This window comes from Ambystoma mexicanum (genome assembly GCF_040938575.1).
Source record: "Ambystoma mexicanum isolate Mex_15411 chromosome 12 unlocalized genomic scaffold, UKY_AmexF1_1 Mex_chr12_unloc.1, whole genome shotgun sequence".
NCBI lineage: Eukaryota > Metazoa > Chordata > Amphibia > Caudata > Ambystomatidae > Ambystoma > Ambystoma mexicanum.
Window position 1 is genome coordinate 15,490,634 of NW_027182322.1, and position 25,440 is coordinate 15,516,073.

General features: G+C 46.4%; 10 non-coding genes across 10 annotated transcripts; all 10 read right to left on the bottom strand.

The window, feature by feature from the left end:
- Positions 1–969: 969 nt before the first annotated feature.
- TRNAA-CGC (transfer RNA alanine (anticodon CGC)) lies at positions 970–1,041 on the bottom strand. Its single transcript has one exon. It is a non-coding gene; the product is annotated as a tRNA-Ala (tRNA).
- A 2,401-nt stretch (positions 1,042–3,442) lies between these two features.
- TRNAA-CGC (transfer RNA alanine (anticodon CGC)) lies at positions 3,443–3,514 on the bottom strand. The gene has a single exon. It is a non-coding gene; the product is annotated as a tRNA-Ala (tRNA).
- Positions 3,515–5,907: 2,393 nt separating this feature from the next.
- TRNAA-CGC (transfer RNA alanine (anticodon CGC)) lies at positions 5,908–5,979 on the bottom strand. The gene has a single exon. It is a non-coding gene; the product is annotated as a tRNA-Ala (tRNA).
- Positions 5,980–8,372: 2,393 nt separating this feature from the next.
- TRNAA-CGC (transfer RNA alanine (anticodon CGC)) lies at positions 8,373–8,444 on the bottom strand. Its single transcript has one exon. It is a non-coding gene; the product is annotated as a tRNA-Ala (tRNA).
- Positions 8,445–10,837: 2,393 nt separating this feature from the next.
- On the bottom strand, positions 10,838–10,909 carry TRNAA-CGC (transfer RNA alanine (anticodon CGC)). The gene has a single exon. It is a non-coding gene; the product is annotated as a tRNA-Ala (tRNA).
- Positions 10,910–13,302: 2,393 nt separating this feature from the next.
- Positions 13,303–13,374, bottom strand: TRNAA-CGC (transfer RNA alanine (anticodon CGC)). The gene has a single exon. It is a non-coding gene; the product is annotated as a tRNA-Ala (tRNA).
- Positions 13,375–15,767: 2,393 nt separating this feature from the next.
- On the bottom strand, positions 15,768–15,839 carry TRNAA-CGC (transfer RNA alanine (anticodon CGC)). The gene has a single exon. It is a non-coding gene; the product is annotated as a tRNA-Ala (tRNA).
- A 2,393-nt stretch (positions 15,840–18,232) lies between these two features.
- TRNAA-CGC (transfer RNA alanine (anticodon CGC)) lies at positions 18,233–18,304 on the bottom strand. The gene has a single exon. It is a non-coding gene; the product is annotated as a tRNA-Ala (tRNA).
- A 2,393-nt stretch (positions 18,305–20,697) lies between these two features.
- TRNAA-CGC (transfer RNA alanine (anticodon CGC)) lies at positions 20,698–20,769 on the bottom strand. The gene has a single exon. It is a non-coding gene; the product is annotated as a tRNA-Ala (tRNA).
- A 2,394-nt stretch (positions 20,770–23,163) lies between these two features.
- On the bottom strand, positions 23,164–23,235 carry TRNAA-CGC (transfer RNA alanine (anticodon CGC)). The gene has a single exon. It is a non-coding gene; the product is annotated as a tRNA-Ala (tRNA).
- Positions 23,236–25,440: the final 2,205 nt, after the last annotated feature.

Here is a 25,440-nt window from a genome sequence, read left to right on the forward strand (position 1 = left end):
GGCTTCCAATGAAAAAAGCAGACATCACACTGAAGCATGGTGCACCGTGCATGTCCACAATCATCGGCTCCAAAGAGAAGACGTTCAGGAACAGGATTTAGTATGGCAAAAGAACACATCATCCTAATTCCTATGTACAGGATAAAAAGCCCACAATTGAGGAAAAATATCACATGGAGATGCCTGGGATCGAACCTGTGGCCTCATACTTCCCAAGTATGTGCTCTACCACTGAGTTACATCCCCACTGCCAGCAAGGAACTGTGAAATCTACCAGATGCTGGCTGGCTGCTTGGGACTAACAGCGCCCAGAACTGACGGTAACTGTCGAATTGGAGTTTCCAAATGGCAGACTTCATTTTAGAGCCACCTGTGTCTGGTTGTCCATAGAAACATGCAGAAAGGCTGCCCCCCCATGCAATTCCCCTGACCAACTAATGAAAAATATCAATATGTTCAAGACTTTTGCTTTTAGAAGCCAGAGATAGGCCCCAGCAGCAGAGCTGGTAGGATATTCCAGCTCAAAACTAACAAGTTACAGAACCTGATCGACTTAGGTTGACAACAGAGGCACATCTGTGGCCACATCCAGTGAAAACAAATTATTTTTAAAGCTAGGCATCATATGCTACAAAGGTACAATGGTGGAGCTATACATTCGGAACCAAAACAATCGACTGAAAAGAAACGCAAGGCAATGCCAATACTTTCACGATTCTGCACCGTTAAAACTGTGGTGTGATTTTTCTCTCTGTGCATTTCTATTTGTAGTGATTGTGAAGGCATACAGGATGTTGACACTGGCAGGGACGTAAACCTCAGTGATATATTATAGGCAGGTTTGCCATACGGGCACCAGCGTTTTCTCAGACAAATAGATATGAATGTCGATGATCCTATAATCATGACCCGAGTTGCAGTGTGAAATACAAAATAACCGGGACAAAATCACACTGATGTTTATGCAAATGGAGATGCCGGGGATTGAACCCGGGACCTCATACATGCGAAGCATGCGCTCTACCACTGAGCTACATCCGCTCGGTGTGCAGTGGGCCTGTCCTGCAGACATCTTTTCCTGGGAGAATTCTTCCGGTCAAAATATGCTGCCAACTGAAGCACTAGCAAAAGACCAGGGAAAACGGGAGCAAGACTGGAAAAGCACATGGTCAGCTGAAGCAGTGTGCATTATGCTTCTCCATAAGAGATGACTTCCAGGGGAAGTATTCCACCAGAGGATTACCGTGCTCAAAGAGCCATCTCGTGGACAGAGACCATATGACAGTCAAAAAAAGGGAAACAATTGGAGATGCCAGGGATTGGACCCAGGGCCTCATCCATGCAAAGCAAGTGCTCTACCACTGAGCTACATCCCCTCGGTATGCAGTGTGTCTGTCCCGCAGACATAATTTTCAGGGAGAACTCTTCTGGTCAAAACATTCTGCCGAGTGAAGCACTAGCAAAAGAGCAGGGAAAACTGGAGCAAGAATGGAAAACCTCATGGTCACACTGAAGCAGTGTGCATTTTGCTTCTCCATAAGAGATGACTTCCAGGGGAAGATTTCCACCAGAGGATTACTGTGCTCAAAGGGCCATCTAGTGGATAGAGATCATATGACAGTCAAAAAGAGAAACAAGTGGAAATGCCCCAGGTCCTCATACATGCAAAGCATGCGCTCTACCACTGAGCTACATCCCCGCTGAGAGGACGCTTCCTCATCACACCTAAAAGCTTCAGGAGGGAGTGGGCTAAGTAAGGAAAGGGGTTTGCAGTAGTGCATATGAAAAAACATGACAACTGCCAAATTACATCTTACTACTTACAATGACAAAGTTAAAGCGCCAGGTCGATCTCATCACGTTGGTGCCTGAGACATCACATAATGTGACACAGCCATCTCGGATAGATGCCCCAGATTTGAGAAGTGTAGTTATGGAGAAAAAATAAATATATATATATATATATATATATATATATATATGTATGTCTTCAAACACCAAAAATGAGATAGCACCATTTCGCGCAGGAATTCCTCCAGCCGAAAGCCCACATATGTTGCTAGATAGACTGACACCTCTTTCGGATGTCCTTCTGTATTTGCTGGCTAGTGGAAAGCAACGTGGACCCACCACTCTATAGCTCTGCCGTCATGAGTGTCCCTAGCACACTCGGCAGATGTCGCTTCTCTAGGCAGACAAGCAGTGGAATTCTGCGGAAGGTCAATGGTGCTTCCATTGGTTTTGCCACTAGGCGATCCATTGCAGCCCTAGAATGAAGCATAACCCGCTGAATGCATTCAGGGTGTTCTGCGGTGGGAAAGGTCAGAGGGGGTGATAGTTGGTGAGCGTGCACAGCACCTCAGAATGACACCACTGCCTAGCAGGAGGACCGGTGGAGACACTATTTTCAGCCAATGCCCCTCTGTCTGAACGAGTCTGCCTTGTGTCATCCCGGTAAGAGATCAGGCTAACAGGCTTCCAATGAAAAAAGCAGACATCACACTGAAGCATGGTGCACCGTGCATGTCCACAATCATCGGCTCCAAAGAGAAGACGTTCAGGAACAGGATTTAGTATGGCAAAAGAACACATCATCCTAATTCCTATGTACAGGATAAAAAGCCCACAATTGAGGAAAAATATCACATGGAGATGCCTGGGATCGAACCTGTGGCCTCATACTTCCCAAGTATGTGCTCTACCACTGAGTTACATCCCCACTGCCAGCAAGGAACTGTGAAATCTACCAGATGCTGGCTGGCTGCTTGGGACTAACAGCGCCCAGAACTGACGGTAACTGTCGAATTGGAGTTTCCAAATGGCAGACTTCATTTTAGAGCCACCTGTGTCTGGTTGTCCATAGAAACATGCAGAAAGGCTGCCCCCCCATGCAATTCCCCTGACCAACTAATGAAAAATATCAATATGTTCAAGACTTTTGCTTTTAGAAGCCAGAGATAGGCCCCAGCAGCAGAGCTGGTAGGATATTCCAGCTCAAAACTAACAAGTTACAGAACCTGATCGACTTAGGTTGACAACAGAGGCACATCTGTGGCCACATCCAGTGAAAACAAATTATTTTTAAAGCTAGGCATCATATGCTACAAAGGTACAATGGTGGAGCTATACATTCGGAACCAAAACAATCGACTGAAAAGAAACGCAAGGCAATGCCAATACTTTCACGATTCTGCACCGTTAAAACTGTGGTGTGATGTTTCTCTCTGTGCATTTCTATTTGTAGTGATTGTGAAGGCATACAGGATGTTGACACTGGCAGGGACGTAAACCTCAGTGATATATTATAGGCAGGTTTGCCATACGGGCACCAGCGTTTTCTCAGACAAATAGATATGAATGTCGATGATCCTATAATCATGACCCGAGTTGCAGTGTGAAATACAAAATAACCGGGACAAAATCACACTGATGTTTATGCAAATGGAGATGCCGGGCATTGAACCCGGGACCTCATACATGCGAAGCATGCGCTCTACCACTGAGCTACATCCGCTCGGTGTGCAGTGGGCCTGTCCTGCAGACATCTTTTCCTGGGAGAATTCTTCCGGTCAAAATATGCTGCCAACTGAAGCACTAGCAAAAGACCAGGGAAAACGGGAGCAAGACTGGAAAAGCACATGGTCAGCTGAAGCAGTGTGCATTATGCTTCTCCATAAGAGATGACTTCCAGGGGAAGTATTCCACCAGAGGATTACCGTGCTCAAAGAGCCATCTCGTGGACAGAGACCATATGACAGTCAAAAAAAGGGAAACAATTGGAGATGCCAGGGATTGGACCCAGGGCCTCATCCATGCAAAGCAAGTGCTCTACCACTGAGCTACATCCCCTCGGTATGCAGTGTGTCTGTCCCGCAGACATAATTTTCAGGGAGAACTCTTCTGGTCAAAACATTCTGCCGAGTGAAGCACTAGCAAAAGAGCAGGGAAAACTGGAGCAAGAATGGAAAACCTCATGGTCACACTGAAGCAGTGTGCATTTTGCTTCTCCATAAGAGATGACTTCCAGGGGAAGATTTCCACCAGAGGATTACTGTGCTCAAAGGGCCATCTAGTGGATAGAGATCATATGACAGTCAAAAAGAGAAACAAGTGGAAATGCCCCAGGTCCTCATACATGCAAAGCATGCGCTCTACCACTGAGCTACATCCCCGCTGAGAGGACGCTTCCTCATCACACCTAAAAGCTTCAGGAGGGAGTGGGCTAAGTAAGGAAAGGGGTTTGCAGTAGTGCATATGAAAAAACATGACAACTGCCAAATTACATCTTACTACTTACAATGACAAAGTTAAAGCGCCAGGTCGATCTCATCACGTTGGTGCCTGAGACATCACATAATGTGACACAGCCATCTCGGATAGATGCCCCAGATTTGAGAAGTGTAGTTATGGAGAAAAAATAAATATATATATATATATATATATATATGTATGTCTTCAAACACCAAAAATGAGATAGCACCATTTCGCGCAGGAATTCCTCCAGCCGAAAGCCCACATATGTTGCTAGATAGACTGACACCTCTTTCGGATGTCCTTCTGTATTTGCTGGCTAGTGGAAAGCAACGTGGACCCACCACTCTATAGCTCTGCCGTCATGAGTGTCCCTAGCACACTCGGCAGATGTCGCTTCTCTAGGCAGACAAGCAGTGGAATTCTGCGGAAGGTCAATGGTGCTTCCATTGGTTTTGCCACTAGGCGATCCATTGCAGCCCTAGAATGAAGCATAACCCGCTGAATGCATTCAGGGTGTTCTGCGGTGGGAAAGGTCAGAGGGGGTGATAGTTGGTGAGCGTGCACAGCACCTCAGAATGACACCACTGCCTAGCAGGAGGACCGGTGGAGACACTATTTTCAGCCAATGCCCCTCTGTCTGAACGAGTCTGCCTTGTGTCATCCCGGTAAGAGATCAGGCTAACAGGCTTCCAATGAAAAAAGCAGACATCACACTGAAGCATGGTGCACCGTGCATGTCCACAATCATCGGCTCCAAAGAGAAGACGTTCAGGAACAGGATTTAGTATGGCAAAAGAACACATCATCCTAATTCCTATGTACAGGATAAAAAGCCCACAATTGAGGAAAAATATCACATGGAGATGCCTGGGATCGAACCTGTGGCCTCATACTTCCCAAGTATGTGCTCTACCACTGAGTTACATCCCCACTGCCAGCAAGGAACTGTGAAATCTACCAGATGCTGGCTGGCTGCTTGGGACTAACAGCGCCCAGAACTGACGGTAACTGTCGAATTGGAGTTTCCAAATGGCAGACTTCATTTTAGAGCCACCTGTGTCTGGTTGTCCATAGAAACATGCAGAAAGGCTGCCCCCCCATGCAATTCCCCTGACCAACTAATGAAAAATATCAATATGTTCAAGACTTTTGCTTTTAGAAGCCAGAGATAGGCCCCAGCAGCAGAGCTGGTAGGATATTCCAGCTCAAAACTAACAAGTTACAGAACCTGATCGACTTAGGTTGACAACAGAGGCACATCTGTGGCCACATCCAGTGAAAACAAATTATTTTTAAAGCTAGGCATCATATGCTACAAAGGTACAATGGTGGAGCTATACATTCGGAACCAAAACAATCGACTGAAAAGAAACGCAAGGCAATGCCAATACTTTCACGATTCTGCACCGTTAAAACTGTGGTGTGATGTTTCTCTCTGTTCATTTCTATTTGTAGTGATTGTGAAGGCATACAGGATGTTGACACTGGCAGGGACGTAAACCTCAGTGATATATTATAGGCAGGTTTGCCATACGGGCACCAGCGTTTTCTCAGACAAATAGATATGAATGTCGATGATCCTATAATCATGACCCGAGTTGCAGTGTGAAATACAAAATAACCGGGACAAAATCACACTGATGTTTATGCAAATGGAGATGCCGGGCATTGAACCCGGGACCTCATACATGCGAAGCATGCGCTCTACCACTGAGCTACATCCGCTCGGTGTGCAGTGGGCCTGTCCTGCAGACATCTTTTCCTGGGAGAATTCTTCCGGTCAAAATATGCTGCCAACTGAAGCACTAGCAAAAGACCAGGGAAAACGGGAGCAAGACTGGAAAAGCACATGGTCAGCTGAAGCAGTGTGCATTATGCTTCTCCATAAGAGATGACTTCCAGGGGAAGTATTCCACCAGAGGATTACCGTGCTCAAAGAGCCATCTCGTGGACAGAGACCATATGACAGTCAAAAAAAGGGAAACAATTGGAGATGCCAGGGATTGGACCCAGGGCCTCATCCATGCAAAGCAAGTGCTCTACCACTGAGCTACATCCCCTCGGTATGCAGTGTGTCTGTCCCGCAGACATAATTTTCAGGGAGAACTCTTCTGGTCAAAACATTCTGCCGAGTGAAGCACTAGCAAAAGAGCAGGGAAAACTGGAGCAAGAATGGAAAACCTCATGGTCACACTGAAGCAGTGTGCATTTTGCTTCTCCATAAGAGATGACTTCCAGGGGAAGATTTCCACCAGAGGATTACTGTGCTCAAAGGGCCATCTAGTGGATAGAGATCATATGACAGTCAAAAAGAGAAACAAGTGGAAATGCCCCAGGTCCTCATACATGCAAAGCATGCGCTCTACCACTGAGCTACATCCCCGCTGAGAGGACGCTTCCTCATCACACCTAAAAGCTTCAGGAGGGAGTGGGCTAAGTAAGGAAAGGGGTTTGCAGTAGTGCATATGAAAAAACATGACAACTGCCAAATTACATCTTACTACTTACAATGACAAAGTTAAAGCGCCAGGTCGATCTCATCACGTTGGTGCCTGAGACATCACATAATGTGACACAGCCATCTCGGATAGATGCCCCAGATTTGAGAAGTGTAGTTATGGAGAAAAAATAAATATATATATATATATATATATATATGTATGTCTTCAAACACCAAAAATGAGATAGCACCATTTCGCGCAGGAATTCCTCCAGCCGAAAGCCCACATATGTTGCTAGATAGACTGACACCTCTTTCGGATGTCCTTCTGTATTTGCTGGCTAGTGGAAAGCAACGTGGACCCACCACTCTATAGCTCTGCCGTCATGAGTGTCCCTAGCACACTCGGCAGATGTCGCTTCTCTAGGCAGACAAGCAGTGGAATTCTGCGGAAGGTCAATGGTGCTTCCATTGGTTTTGCCACTAGGCGATCCATTGCAGCCCTAGAATGAAGCATAACCCGCTGAATGCATTCAGGGTGTTCTGCGGTGGGAAAGGTCAGAGGGGGTGATAGTTGGTGAGCGTGCACAGCACCTCAGAATGACACCACTGCCTAGCAGGAGGACCGGTGGAGACACTATTTTCAGCCAATGTCCCTCTGTCTGAACGAGTCTGCCTTGTGTCATCCCGGTAAGAGATCAGGCTAACAGGCTTCCAATGAAAAAAGCAGACATCACACTGAAGCATGGTGCACCGTGCATGTCCACAATCATCGGCTCCAAAGAGAAGACGTTCAGGAACAGGATTTAGTATGGCAAAAGAACACATCATCCTAATTCCTATGTACAGGATAAAAAGCCCACAATTGAGGAAAAATATCACATGGAGATGCCTGGGATCGAACCTGTGGCCTCATACTTCCCAAGTATGTGCTCTACCACTGAGTTACATCCCCACTGCCAGCAAGGAACTGTGAAATCTACCAGATGCTGGCTGGCTGCTTGGGACTAACAGCGCCCAGAACTGACGGTAACTGTCGAATTGGAGTTTCCAAATGGCAGACTTCATTTTAGAGCCACCTGTGTCTGGTTGTCCATAGAAACATGCAGAAAGGCTGCCCCCCCATGCAATTCCCCTGACCAACTAATGAAAAATATCAATATGTTCAAGACTTTTGCTTTTAGAAGCCAGAGATAGGCCCCAGCAGCAGAGCTGGTAGGATATTCCAGCTCAAAACTAACAAGTTACAGAACCTGATCGACTTAGGTTGACAACAGAGGCACATCTGTGGCCACATCCAGTGAAAACAAATTATTTTTAAAGCTAGGCATCATATGCTACAAAGGTACAATGGTGGAGCTATACATTCGGAACCAAAACAATCGACTGAAAAGAAACGCAAGGCAATGCCAATACTTTCACGATTCTGCACCGTTAAAACTGTGGTGTGATTTTTCTCTCTGTGCATTTCTATTTGTAGTGATTGTGAAGGCATACAGGATGTTGACACTGGCAGGGACGTAAACCTCAGTGATATATTATAGGCAGGTTTGCCATACGGGCACCAGCGTTTTCTCAGACAAATAGATATGAATGTCGATGATCCTATAATCATGACCCGAGTTGCAGTGTGAAATACAAAATAACCGGGACAAAATCACACTGATGTTTATGCAAATGGAGATGCCGGGGATTGAACCCGGGACCTCATACATGCGAAGCATGCGCTCTACCACTGAGCTACATCCGCTCGGTGTGCAGTGGGCCTGTCCTGCAGACATCTTTTCCTGGGAGAATTCTTCCGGTCAAAATATGCTGCCAACTGAAGCACTAGCAAAAGACCAGGGAAAACGGGAGCAAGACTGGAAAAGCACATGGTCAGCTGAAGCAGTGTGCATTATGCTTCTCCATAAGAGATGACTTCCAGGGGAAGTATTCCACCAGAGGATTACCGTGCTCAAAGAGCCATCTCGTGGACAGAGACCATATGACAGTCAAAAAAAGGGAAACAATTGGAGATGCCAGGGATTGGACCCAGGGCCTCATCCATGCAAAGCAAGTGCTCTACCACTGAGCTACATCCCCTCGGTATGCAGTGTGTCTGTCCCGCAGACATAATTTTCAGGGAGAACTCTTCTGGTCAAAACATTCTGCCGAGTGAAGCACTAGCAAAAGAGCAGGGAAAACTGGAGCAAGAATGGAAAACCTCATGGTCACACTGAAGCAGTGTGCATTTTGCTTCTCCATAAGAGATGACTTCCAGGGGAAGATTTCCACCAGAGGATTACTGTGCTCAAAGGGCCATCTAGTGGATAGAGATCATATGACAGTCAAAAAGAGAAACAAGTGGAAATGCCCCAGGTCCTCATACATGCAAAGCATGCGCTCTACCACTGAGCTACATCCCCGCTGAGAGGACGCTTCCTCATCACACCTAAAAGCTTCAGGAGGGAGTGGGCTAAGTAAGGAAAGGGGTTTGCAGTAGTGCATATGAAAAAACATGACAACTGCCAAATTACATCTTACTACTTACAATGACAAAGTTAAAGCGCCAGGTCGATCTCATCACGTTGGTGCCTGAGACATCACATAATGTGACACAGCCATCTCGGATAGATGCCCCAGATTTGAGAAGTGTAGTTATGGAGAAAAAATAAATATATATATATATATATATATATATGTATGTCTTCAAACACCAAAAATGAGATAGCACCATTTCGCGCAGGAATTCCTCCAGCCGAAAGCCCACATATGTTGCTAGATAGACTGACACCTCTTTCGGATGTCCTTCTGTATTTGCTGGCTAGTGGAAAGCAACGTGGACCCACCACTCTATAGCTCTGCCGTCATGAGTGTCCCTAGCACACTCGGCAGATGTCGCTTCTCTAGGCAGACAAGCAGTGGAATTCTGCGGAAGGTCAATGGTGCTTCCATTGGTTTTGCCACTAGGCGATCCATTGCAGCCCTAGAATGAAGCATAACCCGCTGAATGCATTCAGGGTGTTCTGCGGTGGGAAAGGTCAGAGGGGGTGATAGTTGGTGAGCGTGCACAGCACCTCAGAATGACACCACTGCCTAGCAGGAGGACCGGTGGAGACACTATTTTCAGCCAATGCCCCTCTGTCTGAACGAGTCTGCCTTGTGTCATCCCGGTAAGAGATCAGGCTAACAGGCTTCCAATGAAAAAAGCAGACATCACACTGAAGCATGGTGCACCGTGCATGTCCACAATCATCGGCTCCAAAGAGAAGACGTTCAGGAACAGGATTTAGTATGGCAAAAGAACACATCATCCTAATTCCTATGTACAGGATAAAAAGCCCACAATTGAGGAAAAATATCACATGGAGATGCCTGGGATCGAACCTGTGGCCTCATACTTCCCAAGTATGTGCTCTACCACTGAGTTACATCCCCACTGCCAGCAAGGAACTGTGAAATCTACCAGATGCTGGCTGGCTGCTTGGGACTAACAGCGCCCAGAACTGACGGTAACTGTCGAATTGGAGTTTCCAAATGGCAGACTTCATTTTAGAGCCACCTGTGTCTGGTTGTCCATAGAAACATGCAGAAAGGCTGCCCCCCCATGCAATTCCCCTGACCAACTAATGAAAAATATCAATATGTTCAAGACTTTTGCTTTTAGAAGCCAGAGATAGGCCCCAGCAGCAGAGCTGGTAGGATATTCCAGCTCAAAACTAACAAGTTACAGAACCTGATCGACTTAGGTTGACAACAGAGGCACATCTGTGGCCACATCCAGTGAAAACAAATTATTTTTAAAGCTAGGCATCATATGCTACAAAGGTACAATGGTGGAGCTATACATTCGGAACCAAAACAATCGACTGAAAAGAAACGCAAGGCAATGCCAATACTTTCACGATTCTGCACCGTTAAAACTGTGGTGTGATGTTTCTCTCTGTGCATTTCTATTTGTAGTGATTGTGAAGGCATACAGGATGTTGACACTGGCAGGGACGTAAACCTCAGTGATATATTATAGGCAGGTTTGCCATACGGGCACCAGCGTTTTCTCAGACAAATAGATATGAATGTCGATGATCCTATAATCATGACCCGAGTTGCAGTGTGAAATACAAAATAACCGGGACAAAATCACACTGATGTTTATGCAAATGGAGATGCCGGGCATTGAACCCGGGACCTCATACATGCGAAGCATGCGCTCTACCACTGAGCTACATCCGCTCGGTGTGCAGTGGGCCTGTCCTGCAGACATCTTTTCCTGGGAGAATTCTTCCGGTCAAAATATGCTGCCAACTGAAGCACTAGCAAAAGACCAGGGAAAACGGGAGCAAGACTGGAAAAGCACATGGTCAGCTGAAGCAGTGTGCATTATGCTTCTCCATAAGAGATGACTTCCAGGGGAAGTATTCCACCAGAGGATTACCGTGCTCAAAGAGCCATCTCGTGGACAGAGACCATATGACAGTCAAAAAAAGGGAAACAATTGGAGATGCCAGGGATTGGACCCAGGGCCTCATCCATGCAAAGCAAGTGCTCTACCACTGAGCTACATCCCCTCGGTATGCAGTGTGTCTGTCCCGCAGACATAATTTTCAGGGAGAACTCTTCTGGTCAAAACATTCTGCCGAGTGAAGCACTAGCAAAAGAGCAGGGAAAACTGGAGCAAGAATGGAAAACCTCATGGTCACACTGAAGCAGTGTGCATTTTGCTTCTCCATAAGAGATGACTTCCAGGGGAAGATTTCCACCAGAGGATTACTGTGCTCAAAGGGCCATCTAGTGGATAGAGATCATATGACAGTCAAAAAGAGAAACAAGTGGAAATGCCCCAGGTCCTCATACATGCAAAGCATGCGCTCTACCACTGAGCTACATCCCCGCTGAGAGGACGCTTCCTCATCACACCTAAAAGCTTCAGGAGGGAGTGGGCTAAGTAAGGAAAGGGGTTTGCAGTAGTGCATATGAAAAAACATGACAACTGCCAAATTACATCTTACTACTTACAATGACAAAGTTAAAGCGCCAGGTCGATCTCATCACGTTGGTGCCTGAGACATCACATAATGTGACACAGCCATCTCGGATAGATGCCCCAGATTTGAGAAGTGTAGTTATGGAGAAAAAATAAATATATATATATATATATATATATATGTATGTCTTCAAACACCAAAAATGAGATAGCACCATTTCGCGCAGGAATTCCTCCAGCCGAAAGCCCACATATGTTGCTAGATAGACTGACACCTCTTTCGGATGTCCTTCTGTATTTGCTGGCTAGTGGAAAGCAACGTGGACCCACCACTCTATAGCTCTGCCGTCATGAGTGTCCCTAGCACACTCGGCAGATGTCGCTTCTCTAGGCAGACAAGCAGTGGAATTCTGCGGAAGGTCAATGGTGCTTCCATTGGTTTTGCCACTAGGCGATCCATTGCAGCCCTAGAATGAAGCATAACCCGCTGAATGCATTCAGGGTGTTCTGCGGTGGGAAAGGTCAGAGGGGGTGATAGTTGGTGAGCGTGCACAGCACCTCAGAATGACACCACTGCCTAGCAGGAGGACCGGTGGAGACACTATTTTCAGCCAATGCCCCTCTGTCTGAACGAGTCTGCCTTGTGTCATCCCGGTAAGAGATCAGGCTAACAGGCTTCCAATGAAAAAAGCAGACATCACACTGAAGCATGGTGCACCGTGCATGTCCACAATCATCGGCTCCAAAGAGAAGACGTTCAGGAACAGGATTTAGTATGGCAAAAGAACACATCATCCTAATTCCTATGTACAGGATAAAAAGCCCACAATTGAGGAAAAATATCACATGGAGATGCCTGGGATCGAACCTGTGGCCTCATACTTCCCAAGTATGTGCTCTACCACTGAGTTACATCCCCACTGCCAGCAAGGAACTGTGAAATCTACCAGATGCTGGCTGGCTGCTTGGGACTAACAGCGCCCAGAACTGACGGTAACTGTCGAATTGGAGTTTCCAAATGGCAGACTTCATTTTAGAGCCACCTGTGTCTGGTTGTCCATAGAAACATGCAGAAAGGCTGCCCCCCCATGCAATTCCCCTGACCAACTAATGAAAAATATCAATATGTTCAAGACTTTTGCTTTTAGAAGCCAGAGATAGGCCCCAGCAGCAGAGCTGGTAGGATATTCCAGCTCAAAACTAACAAGTTACAGAACCTGATCGACTTAGGTTGACAACAGAGGCACATCTGTGGCCACATCCAGTGAAAACAAATTATTTTTAAAGCTAGGCATCATATGCTACAAAGGTACAATGGTGGAGCTATACATTCGGAACCAAAACAATCGACTGAAAAGAAACGCAAGGCAATGCCAATACTTTCACGATTCTGCACCGTTAAAACTGTGGTGTGATGTTTCTCTCTGTTCATTTCTATTTGTAGTGATTGTGAAGGCATACAGGATGTTGACACTGGCAGGGACGTAAACCTCAGTGATATATTATAGGCAGGTTTGCCATACGGGCACCAGCGTTTTCTCAGACAAATAGATATGAATGTCGATGATCCTATAATCATGACCCGAGTTGCAGTGTGAAATACAAAATAACCGGGACAAAATCACACTGATGTTTATGCAAATGGAGATGCCGGGCATTGAACCCGGGACCTCATACATGCGAAGCATGCGCTCTACCACTGAGCTACATCCGCTCGGTGTGCAGTGGGCCTGTCCTGCAGACATCTTTTCCTGGGAGAATTCTTCCGGTCAAAATATGCTGCCAACTGAAGCACTAGCAAAAGACCAGGGAAAACGGGAGCAAGACTGGAAAAGCACATGGTCAGCTGAAGCAGTGTGCATTATGCTTCTCCATAAGAGATGACTTCCAGGGGAAGTATTCCACCAGAGGATTACCGTGCTCAAAGAGCCATCTCGTGGACAGAGACCATATGACAGTCAAAAAAAGGGAAACAATTGGAGATGCCAGGGATTGGACCCAGGGCCTCATCCATGCAAAGCAAGTGCTCTACCACTGAGCTACATCCCCTCGGTATGCAGTGTGTCTGTCCCGCAGACATAATTTTCAGGGAGAACTCTTCTGGTCAAAACATTCTGCCGAGTGAAGCACTAGCAAAAGAGCAGGGAAAACTGGAGCAAGAATGGAAAACCTCATGGTCACACTGAAGCAGTGTGCATTTTGCTTCTCCATAAGAGATGACTTCCAGGGGAAGATTTCCACCAGAGGATTACTGTGCTCAAAGGGCCATCTAGTGGATAGAGATCATATGACAGTCAAAAAGAGAAACAAGTGGAAATGCCCCAGGTCCTCATACATGCAAAGCATGCGCTCTACCACTGAGCTACATCCCCGCTGAGAGGACGCTTCCTCATCACACCTAAAAGCTTCAGGAGGGAGTGGGCTAAGTAAGGAAAGGGGTTTGCAGTAGTGCATATGAAAAAACATGACAACTGCCAAATTACATCTTACTACTTACAATGACAAAGTTAAAGCGCCAGGTCGATCTCATCACGTTGGTGCCTGAGACATCACATAATGTGACACAGCCATCTCGGATAGATGCCCCAGATTTGAGAAGTGTAGTTATGGAGAAAAAATAAATATATATATATATATATATATATATGTATGTCTTCAAACACCAAAAATGAGATAGCACCATTTCGCGCAGGAATTCCTCCAGCCGAAAGCCCACATATGTTGCTAGATAGACTGACACCTCTTTCGGATGTCCTTCTGTATTTGCTGGCTAGTGGAAAGCAACGTGGACCCACCACTCTATAGCTCTGCCGTCATGAGTGTCCCTAGCACACTCGGCAGATGTCGCTTCTCTAGGCAGACAAGCAGTGGAATTCTGCGGAAGGTCAATGGTGCTTCCATTGGTTTTGCCACTAGGCGATCCATTGCAGCCCTAGAATGAAGCATAACCCGCTGAATGCATTCAGGGTGTTCTGCGGTGGGAAAGGTCAGAGGGGGTGATAGTTGGTGAGCGTGCACAGCACCTCAGAATGACACCACTGCCTAGCAGGAGGACCGGTGGAGACACTATTTTCAGCCAATGTCCCTCTGTCTGAACGAGTCTGCCTTGTGTCATCCCGGTAAGAGATCAGGCTAACAGGCTTCCAATGAAAAAAGCAGACATCACACTGAAGCATGGTGCACCGTGCATGTCCACAATCATCGGCTCCAAAGAGAAGACGTTCAGGAACAGGATTTAGTATGGCAAAAGAACACATCATCCTAATTCCTATGTACAGGATAAAAAGCCCACAATTGAGGAAAAATATCACATGGAGATGCCTGGGATCGAACCTGTGGCCTCATACTTCCCAAGTATGTGCTCTACCACTGAGTTACATCCCCACTGCCAGCAAGGAACTGTGAAATCTACCAGATGCTGGCTGGCTGCTTGGGACTAACAGCGCCCAGAACTGACGGTAACTGTCGAATTGGAGTTTCCAAATGGCAGACTTCATTTTAGAGCCACCTGTGTCTGGTTGTCCATAGAAACATGCAGAAAGGCTGCCCCCCCATGCAATTCCCCTGACCAACTAATGAAAAATATCAATATGTTCAAGACTTTTGCTTTTAGAAGCCAGAGATAGGCCCCAGCAGCAGAGCTGGTAGGATATTCCAGCTCAAAACTAACAAGTTACAGAACCTGATCGACTTAGGTTGACAACAGAGGCACATCTGTGGCCACATCCAGTGAAAACAAATTATTTTTAAAGCTAGGCATCATATGCTACAAAGGTACAATGGTGGAGCTATACATTCGGAACCAAAACAATCGACTGAAAAGAAACGCAAGGCAATGCCAATACTTTCACGATTCTGCACCGTTAAAACTGTGGTGTGATTTTTCTCTCTGTGCATTTCTATTTGTAGTGATTGTGAAGGCATACAGGATGTTGACACTGGCAGGGACGTAAACCTCAGTGATATATTATAGGCAGGTTTGCCATACGGGCACCAGCGTTTTCTCAGACAAATAGATATGAATGTCGATGATCCTATAATCATGACCCGAGTTGCAGTGTGAAATACAAAATAACCGGGACAAAATCACACTGATGTTTATGCAAATGGAGATGCCGGGGATTGAACCCGGGACCTCATACATGCGAAGCATGCGCTCTACCACTGAGCTACATCCGCTCGGTGTGCAGTGGGCCTGTCCTGCAGACATCTTTTCCTGGGAGAATTCTTCCGGTCAAAATATGCTGCCAACTGAAGCACTAGCAAAAGACCAGGGAAAACGGGAGCAAGACTGGAAAAGCACATGGTCAGCTGAAGCAGTGTGCATTATGCTTCTCCATAAGAGATGACTTCCAGGGGAAGTATTCCACCAGAGGATTACCGTGCTCAAAGAGCCATCTCGTGGACAGAGACCATATGACAGTCAAAAAAAGGGAAACAATTGGAGATGCCAGGGATTGGACCCAGGGCCTCATCCATGCAAAGCAAGTGCTCTACCACTGAGCTACATCCCCTCGGTATGCAGTGTGTCTGTCCCGCAGACATAATTTTCAGGGAGAACTCTTCTGGTCAAAACATTCTGCCGAGTGAAGCACTAGCAAAAGAGCAGGGAAAACTGGAGCAAGAATGGAAAACCTCATGGTCACACTGAAGCAGTGTGCATTTTGCTTCTCCATAAGAGATGACTTCCAGGGGAAGATTTCCACCAGAGGATTACTGTGCTCAAAGGGCCATCTAGTGGATAGAGATCATATGACAGTCAAAAAGAGAAACAAGTGGAAATGCCCCAGGTCCTCATACATGCAAAGCATGCGCTCTACCACTGAGCTACATCCCCGCTGAGAGGACGCTTCCTCATCACACCTAAAAGCTTCAGGAGGGAGTGGGCTAAGTAAGGAAAGGGGTTTGCAGTAGTGCATATGAAAAAACATGACAACTGCCAAATTACATCTTACTACTTACAATGACAAAGTTAAAGCGCCAGGTCGATCTCATCACGTTGGTGCCTGAGACATCACATAATGTGACACAGCCATCTCGGATAGATGCCCCAGATTTGAGAAGTGTAGTTATGGAGAAAAAATAAATATATATATATATATATATATATATGTATGTCTTCAAACACCAAAAATGAGATAGCACCATTTCGCGCAGGAATTCCTCCAGCCGAAAGCCCACATATGTTGCTAGATAGACTGACACCTCTTTCGGATGTCCTTCTGTATTTGCTGGCTAGTGGAAAGCAACGTGGACCCACCACTCTATAGCTCTGCCGTCATGAGTGTCCCTAGCACACTCGGCAGATGTCGCTTCTCTAGGCAGACAAGCAGTGGAATTCTGCGGAAGGTCAATGGTGCTTCCATTGGTTTTGCCACTAGGCGATCCATTGCAGCCCTAGAATGAAGCATAACCCGCTGAATGCATTCAGGGTGTTCTGCGGTGGGAAAGGTCAGAGGGGGTGATAGTTGGTGAGCGTGCACAGCACCTCAGAATGACACCACTGCCTAGCAGGAGGACCGGTGGAGACACTATTTTCAGCCAATGCCCCTCTGTCTGAACGAGTCTGCCTTGTGTCATCCCGGTAAGAGATCAGGCTAACAGGCTTCCAATGAAAAAAGCAGACATCACACTGAAGCATGGTGCACCGTGCATGTCCACAATCATCGGCTCCAAAGAGAAGACGTTCAGGAACAGGATTTAGTATGGCAAAAGAACACATCATCCTAATTCCTATGTACAGGATAAAAAGCCCACAATTGAGGAAAAATATCACATGGAGATGCCTGGGATCGAACCTGTGGCCTCATACTTCCCAAGTATGTGCTCTACCACTGAGTTACATCCCCACTGCCAGCAAGGAACTGTGAAATCTACCAGATGCTGGCTGGCTGCTTGGGACTAACAGCGCCCAGAACTGACGGTAACTGTCGAATTGGAGTTTCCAAATGGCAGACTTCATTTTAGAGCCACCTGTGTCTGGTTGTCCATAGAAACATGCAGAAAGGCTGCCCCCCCATGCAATTCCCCTGACCAACTAATGAAAAATATCAATATGTTCAAGACTTTTGCTTTTAGAAGCCAGAGATAGGCCCCAGCAGCAGAGCTGGTAGGATATTCCAGCTCAAAACTAACAAGTTACAGAACCTGATCGACTTAGGTTGACAACAGAGGCACATCTGTGGCCACATCCAGTGAAAACAAATTATTTTTAAAGCTAGGCATCATATGCTACAAAGGTACAATGGTGGAGCTATACATTCGGAACCAAAACAATCGACTGAAAAGAAACGCAAGGCAATGCCAATACTTTCACGATTCTGCACCGTTAAAACTGTGGTGTGATGTTTCTCTCTGTGCATTTCTATTTGTAGTGATTGTGAAGGCATACAGGATGTTGACACTGGCAGGGACGTAAACCTCAGTGATATATTATAGGCAGGTTTGCCATACGGGCACCAGCGTTTTCTCAGACAAATAGATATGAATGTCGATGATCCTATAATCATGACCCGAGTTGCAGTGTGAAATACAAAATAACCGGGACAAAATCACACTGATGTTTATGCAAATGGAGATGCCGGGCATTGAACCCGGGACCTCATACATGCGAAGCATGCGCTCTACCACTGAGCTACATCCGCTCGGTGTGCAGTGGGCCTGTCCTGCAGACATCTTTTCCTGGGAGAATTCTTCCGGTCAAAATATGCTGCCAACTGAAGCACTAGCAAAAGACCAGGGAAAACGGGAGCAAGACTGGAAAAGCACATGGTCAGCTGAAGCAGTGTGCATTATGCTTCTCCATAAGAGATGACTTCCAGGGGAAGTATTCCACCAGAGGATTACCGTGCTCAAAGAGCCATCTCGTGGACAGAGACCATATGACAGTCAAAAAAAGGGAAACAATTGGAGATGCCAGGGATTGGACCCAGGGCCTCATCCATGCAAAGCAAGTGCTCTACCACTGAGCTACATCCCCTCGGTATGCAGTGTGTCTGTCCCGCAGACATAATTTTCAGGGAGAACTCTTCTGGTCAAAACATTCTGCCGAGTGAAGCACTAGCAAAAGAGCAGGGAAAACTGGAGCAAGAATGGAAAACCTCATGGTCACACTGAAGCAGTGTGCATTTTGCTTCTCCATAAGAGATGACTTCCAGGGGAAGATTTCCACCAGAGGATTACTGTGCTCAAAGGGCCATCTAGTGGATAGAGATCATATGACAGTCAAAAAGAGAAACAAGTGGAAATGCCCCAGGTCCTCATACATGCAAAGCATGCGCTCTACCACTGAGCTACATCCCCGCTGAGAGGACGCTTCCTCATCACACCTAAAAGCTTCAGGAGGGAGTGGGCTAAGTAAGGAAAGGGGTTTGCAGTAGTGCATATGAAAAAACATGACAACTGCCAAATTACATCTTACTACTTACAATGACAAAGTTAAAGCGCCAGGTCGATCTCATCACGTTGGTGCCTGAGACATCACATAATGTGACACAGCCATCTCGGATAGATGCCCCAGATTTGAGAAGTGTAGTTATGGAGAAAAAATAAATATATATATATATATATATATATATGTATGTCTTCAAACACCAAAAATGAGATAGCACCATTTCGCGCAGGAATTCCTCCAGCCGAAAGCCCACATATGTTGCTAGATAGACTGACACCTCTTTCGGATGTCCTTCTGTATTTGCTGGCTAGTGGAAAGCAACGTGGACCCACCACTCTATAGCTCTGCCGTCATGAGTGTCCCTAGCACACTCGGCAGATGTCGCTTCTCTAGGCAGACAAGCAGTGGAATTCTGCGGAAGGTCAATGGTGCTTCCATTGGTTTTGCCACTAGGCGATCCATTGCAGCCCTAGAATGAAGCATAACCCGCTGAATGCATTCAGGGTGTTCTGCGGTGGGAAAGGTCAGAGGGGGTGATAGTTGGTGAGCGTGCACAGCACCTCAGAATGACACCACTGCCTAGCAGGAGGACCGGTGGAGACACTATTTTCAGCCAATGTCCCTCTGTCTGAACGAGTCTGCCTTGTGTCATCCCGGTAAGAGATCAGGCTAACAGGCTTCCAATGAAAAAAGCAGACATCACACTGAAGCATGGTGCACCGTGCATGTCCACAATCATCGGCTCCAAAGAGAAGACGTTCAGGAACAGGATTTAGTATGGCAAAAGAACACATCATCCTAATTCCTATGTACAGGATAAAAAGCCCACAATTGAGGAAAAATATCACATGGAGATGCCTGGGATCGAACCTGTGGCCTCATACTTCCCAAGTATGTGCTCTACCACTGAGTTACATCCCCACTGCCAGCAAGGAACTGTGAAATCTACCAGATGCTGGCTGGCTGCTTGGGACTAACAGCGCCCAGAACTGACGGTAACTGTCGAATTGGAGTTTCCAAATGGCAGACTTCATTTTAGAGCCACCTGTGTCTGGTTGTCCATAGAAACATGCAGAAAGGCTGCCCCCCCATGCAATTCCCCTGACCAACTAATGAAAAATATCAATATGTTCAAGACTTTTGCTTTTAGAAGCCAGAGATAGGCCCCAGCAGCAGAGCTGGTAGGATATTCCAGCTCAAAACTAACAAGTTACAGAACCTGATCGACTTAGGTTGACAACAGAGGCACATCTGTGGCCACATCCAGTGAAAACAAATTATTTTTAAAGCTAGGCATCATATGCTACAAAGGTACAATGGTGGAGCTATACATTCGGAACCAAAACAATCGACTGAAAAGAAACGCAAGGCAATGCCAATACTTTCACGATTCTGCACCGTTAAAACTGTGGTGTGATTTTTCTCTCTGTGCATTTCTATTTGTAGTGATTGTGAAGGCATACAGGATGTTGACACTGGCAGGGACGTAAACCTCAGTGATATATTATAGGCAGGTTTGCCATACGGGCACCAGCGTTTTCTCAGACAAATAGATATGAATGTCGATGATCCTATAATCATGACCCGAGTTGCAGTGTGAAATACAAAATAACCGGGACAAAATCACACTGATGTTTATGCAAATGGAGATGCCGGGGATTGAACCCGGGACCTCATACATGCGAAGCATGCGCTCTACCACTGAGCTACATCCGCTCGGTGTGCAGTGGGCCTGTCCTGCAGACATCTTTTCCTGGGAGAATTCTTCCGGTCAAAATATGCTGCCAACTGAAGCACTAGCAAAAGACCAGGGAAAACGGGAGCAAGACTGGAAAAGCACATGGTCAGCTGAAGCAGTGTGCATTATGCTTCTCCATAAGAGATGACTTCCAGGGGAAGTATTCCACCAGAGGATTACCGTGCTCAAAGAGCCATCTCGTGGACAGAGACCATATGACAGTCAAAAAAAGGGAAACAATTGGAGATGCCAGGGATTGGACCCAGGGCCTCATCCATGCAAAGCAAGTGCTCTACCACTGAGCTACATCCCCTCGGTATGCAGTGTGTCTGTCCCGCAGACATAATTTTCAGGGAGAACTCTTCTGGTCAAAACATTCTGCCGAGTGAAGCACTAGCAAAAGAGCAGGGAAAACTGGAGCAAGAATGGAAAACCTCATGGTCACACTGAAGCAGTGTGCATTTTGCTTCTCCATAAGAGATGACTTCCAGGGGAAGATTTCCACCAGAGGATTACTGTGCTCAAAGGGCCATCTAGTGGATAGAGATCATATGACAGTCAAAAAGAGAAACAAGTGGAAATGCCCCAGGTCCTCATACATGCAAAGCATGCGCTCTACCACTGAGCTACATCCCCGCTGAGAGGACGCTTCCTCATCACACCTAAAAGCTTCAGGAGGGAGTGGGCTAAGTAAGGAAAGGGGTTTGCAGTAGTGCATATGAAAAAACATGACAACTGCCAAATTACATCTTACTACTTACAATGACAAAGTTAAAGCGCCAGGTCGATCTCATCACGTTGGTGCCTGAGACATCACATAATGTGACACAGCCATCTCGGATAGATGCCCCAGATTTGAGAAGTGTAGTTATGGAGAAAAAATAAATATATATATATATATATATATATATATGTATGTCTTCAAACACCAAAAATGAGATAGCACCATTTCGCGCAGGAATTCCTCCAGCCGAAAGCCCACATATGTTGCTAGATAGACTGACACCTCTTTCGGATGTCCTTCTGTATTTGCTGGCTAGTGGAAAGCAACGTGGACCCACCACTCTATAGCTCTGCCGTCATGAGTGTCCCTAGCACACTCGGCAGATGTCGCTTCTCTAGGCAGACAAGCAGTGGAATTCTGCGGAAGGTCAATGGTGCTTCCATTGGTTTTGCCACTAGGCGATCCATTGCAGCCCTAGAATGAAGCATAACCCGCTGAATGCATTCAGGGTGTTCTGCGGTGGGAAAGGTCAGAGGGGGTGATAGTTGGTGAGCGTGCACAGCACCTCAGAATGACACCACTGCCTAGCAGGAGGACCGGTGGAGACACTATTTTCAGCCAATGCCCCTCTGTCTGAACGAGTCTGCCTTGTGTCATCCCGGTAAGAGATCAGGCTAACAGGCTTCCAATGAAAAAAGCAGACATCACACTGAAGCATGGTGCACCGTGCATGTCCACAATCATCGGCTCCAAAGAGAAGACGTTCAGGAACAGGATTTAGTATGGCAAAAGAACACATCATCCTAATTCCTATGTACAGGATAAAAAGCCCACAATTGAGGAAAAATATCACATGGAGATGCCTGGGATCGAACCTGTGGCCTCATACTTCCCAAGTATGTGCTCTACCACTGAGTTACATCCCCACTGCCAGCAAGGAACTGTGAAATCTACCAGATGCTGGCTGGCTGCTTGGGACTAACAGCGCCCAGAACTGACGGTAACTGTCGAATTGGAGTTTCCAAATGGCAGACTTCATTTTAGAGCCACCTGTGTCTGGTTGTCCATAGAAACATGCAGAAAGGCTGCCCCCCCATGCAATTCCCCTGACCAACTAATGAAAAATATCAATATGTTCAAGACTTTTGCTTTTAGAAGCCAGAGATAGGCCCCAGCAGCATAGCTGGTAGGATATTCCAGCTCAAAACTAACAAGTTCCAAACCTGATCGACTTAGGTTGACAACAGAGGCACATCTGTGGCCACATCCAGTGAAAACAAATTATTTTTAAAGCTAGGCATCATATGCTACAAAGGTACAATGGTGGAGCTATACATTCGGAACCAAAACAATCGACTGAAAAGAAACGCAAGGCAATGCCAATACTTTCACGATTCTGCACCGTTAAAACTGTGGTGTGATGTTTCTCTCTGTGCATTTCTATTTGTAGTGATTGTGAAGGCATACAGGATGTTGACACTGGCAGGGACGTAAACCTCAGTGATATATTATAGGCAGGTTTGCCATACGGGCACCAGCGTTTTCTCAGACAAATAGATATGAATGTCGATGATCCTATAATCATGGCCCGAGTTGCAGTGTGAAATACAAAATAACCGGGACAAAATCACACTGATGTTTATGCAAATGGAGATGCCGGGGATTGAACCCGGGACCTCATACATGCGAAGCATGCGCTCTACCACTGAGCTACATCCCCTCGGTGTGCAGTGGGCCTGTCCTGCAGACATCTTTTCCTGGGAGAATTCTTCCGGTCAAAATATGCTGCCAACTGAAGCACTAGCAAAAGACCAGGGAAAACGGGAGCAAGACTGGAAAAGCACATGGTCAGCTGAAGCAGTGTGCATTATGCTTCTCCATAAGAGATGACTTCCAGGGGAAGTATTCCACCAGAGGATTACCGTGCTCAAAGAGCCATCTCGTGGACAGAGACCATATGACAGTCAAAAAAAGGGAAACAATTGGAGATGCCAGGGATTGGACCCAGGGCCTCATCCATGCAAAGCAAGTGCTCTACCACTGAGCTACATCCCCTCGGTATGCAGTGTGTCTGTCCCGCAGACATAATTTTCAGGGAGAACTCTTCTGGTCAAAACATTCTGCCGAGTGAAGCACTAGCAAAAGAGCAGGGAAAACTGGAGCAAGAATGGAAAACCTCATGGTCACACTGAAGCAGTGTGCATTTTGCTTCTCCATAAGAGATGACTTCCAGGGGAAGATTTCCACCAGAGGATTACTGTGCTCAAAGGGCCATCTAGTGGATAGAGATCATATGACAGTCAAAAAGAGAAACAAGTGGAAATGCCCCAGGTCCTCATACATGCAAAGCATGCGCTCTACCACTGAGCTACATCCCCGCTGAGAGGACGCTTCCTCATCACACCTAAAAGCTTCAGGAGGGAGTGGGCTAAGTAAGGAAAGGGGTTTGCAGTAGTGCATATGAAAAAACATGACAACTGCCAAATTACATCTTACTACTTACAATGACAAAGTTAAAGCGCCAGGTCGATCTCATCACGTTGGTGCCTGAGACATCACATAATGTGACACAGCCATCTCGGATAGATGCCCCAGATTTGAGAAGTGTAGTTATGGAGAAAAAATAAATATATATATATATATATATATGTATGTCTTCAAACACCAAAAATGAGATAGCACCATTTCGCGCAGGAATTCCTCCGGCCGAAAGCCCACATATGTTGCTAGATAGACTGACACCTCTTTCGGATGTCCTTCTGTATTTGCTGGCTAGTGGAAAGCCACGTGGACCCACCACTCTATAGCTCTGCCGTCATGAGTGTCCCTAGCACACTCGGCAGATGTCGCTTCTCTAGGCAGACAAGCAGTGGAATTCTGCGGAAGGTCAATGGTGCTTCCATTGGTTTTGCCACTAGGCGATCCATTGCAGCCCTAGAATGAAGCATAACCCGCTGAATGCATTCAGGGTGTTCTGCGGTGGGAAAGGTCAGAGGGGGTGATAGTTGGTGAGCGTGCACAGCACCTCAGAATGACACCACTGCCTAGCAGGGGGACCGGTGGAGACACTATTTTCAGCCAATGCCCCTCTGTCTGAACGAGTCTGCCTTGTGTCATCCCGGTAAGAGATCAGGCTAACAGGCTTCCAATGAAAAAAGCAGACATCACACTGAAGCATGGTGCACCGTGCATGTCCACAATCATCGGCTCCAAAGAGAAGACGTTCAGGAACAGGATTTAGTATGGCAAAAGAACACATCATCCTAATTCCTATGTACAGGATAAAAAGCCCACAATTGAGGAAAAATATCACATGGAGATGCCTGGGATCGAACCTGTGGCCTCATACTTCCCAAGTATGTGCTCTACCACTGAGTTACATCCCCACTGCCAGCAAGGAACTGTGAAATCTACCAGATGCTGGCTGGCTGCTTGGGACTAACAGCGCCCAGAACTGACGGTAACTGTCGAATTGGAGTTTCCAAATGGCAGACTTCATTTTAGAGCCACCTGTGTCTGGTTGTCCATAGAAACATGCAGAAAGGCTGCCCCCCCATGCAATTCCCCTGACCAACTAATGAAAAATATCAATATGTTCAAGACTTTTGCTTTTAGAAGCCAGAGATAGGCCCCAGCAGCAGAGCTGGTAGGATATTCCAGCTCAAAACTAACAAGTTACAGAACCTGATCGACTTAGGTTGACAACAGAGGCACATCTGTGGCCACATCCAGTGAAAACAAATTATTTTTAAAGCTAGGCATCATATGCTACAAAGGTACAATGGTGGAGCTATACATTCGGAACCAAAACAATCGACTGAAAAGAAACGCAAGGCAATGCCAATACTTTCACGATTCTGCACCGTTAAAACTGTGGTGTGATGTTTCTCTCTGTGCATTTCTATTTGTAGTGATTGTGAAGGCA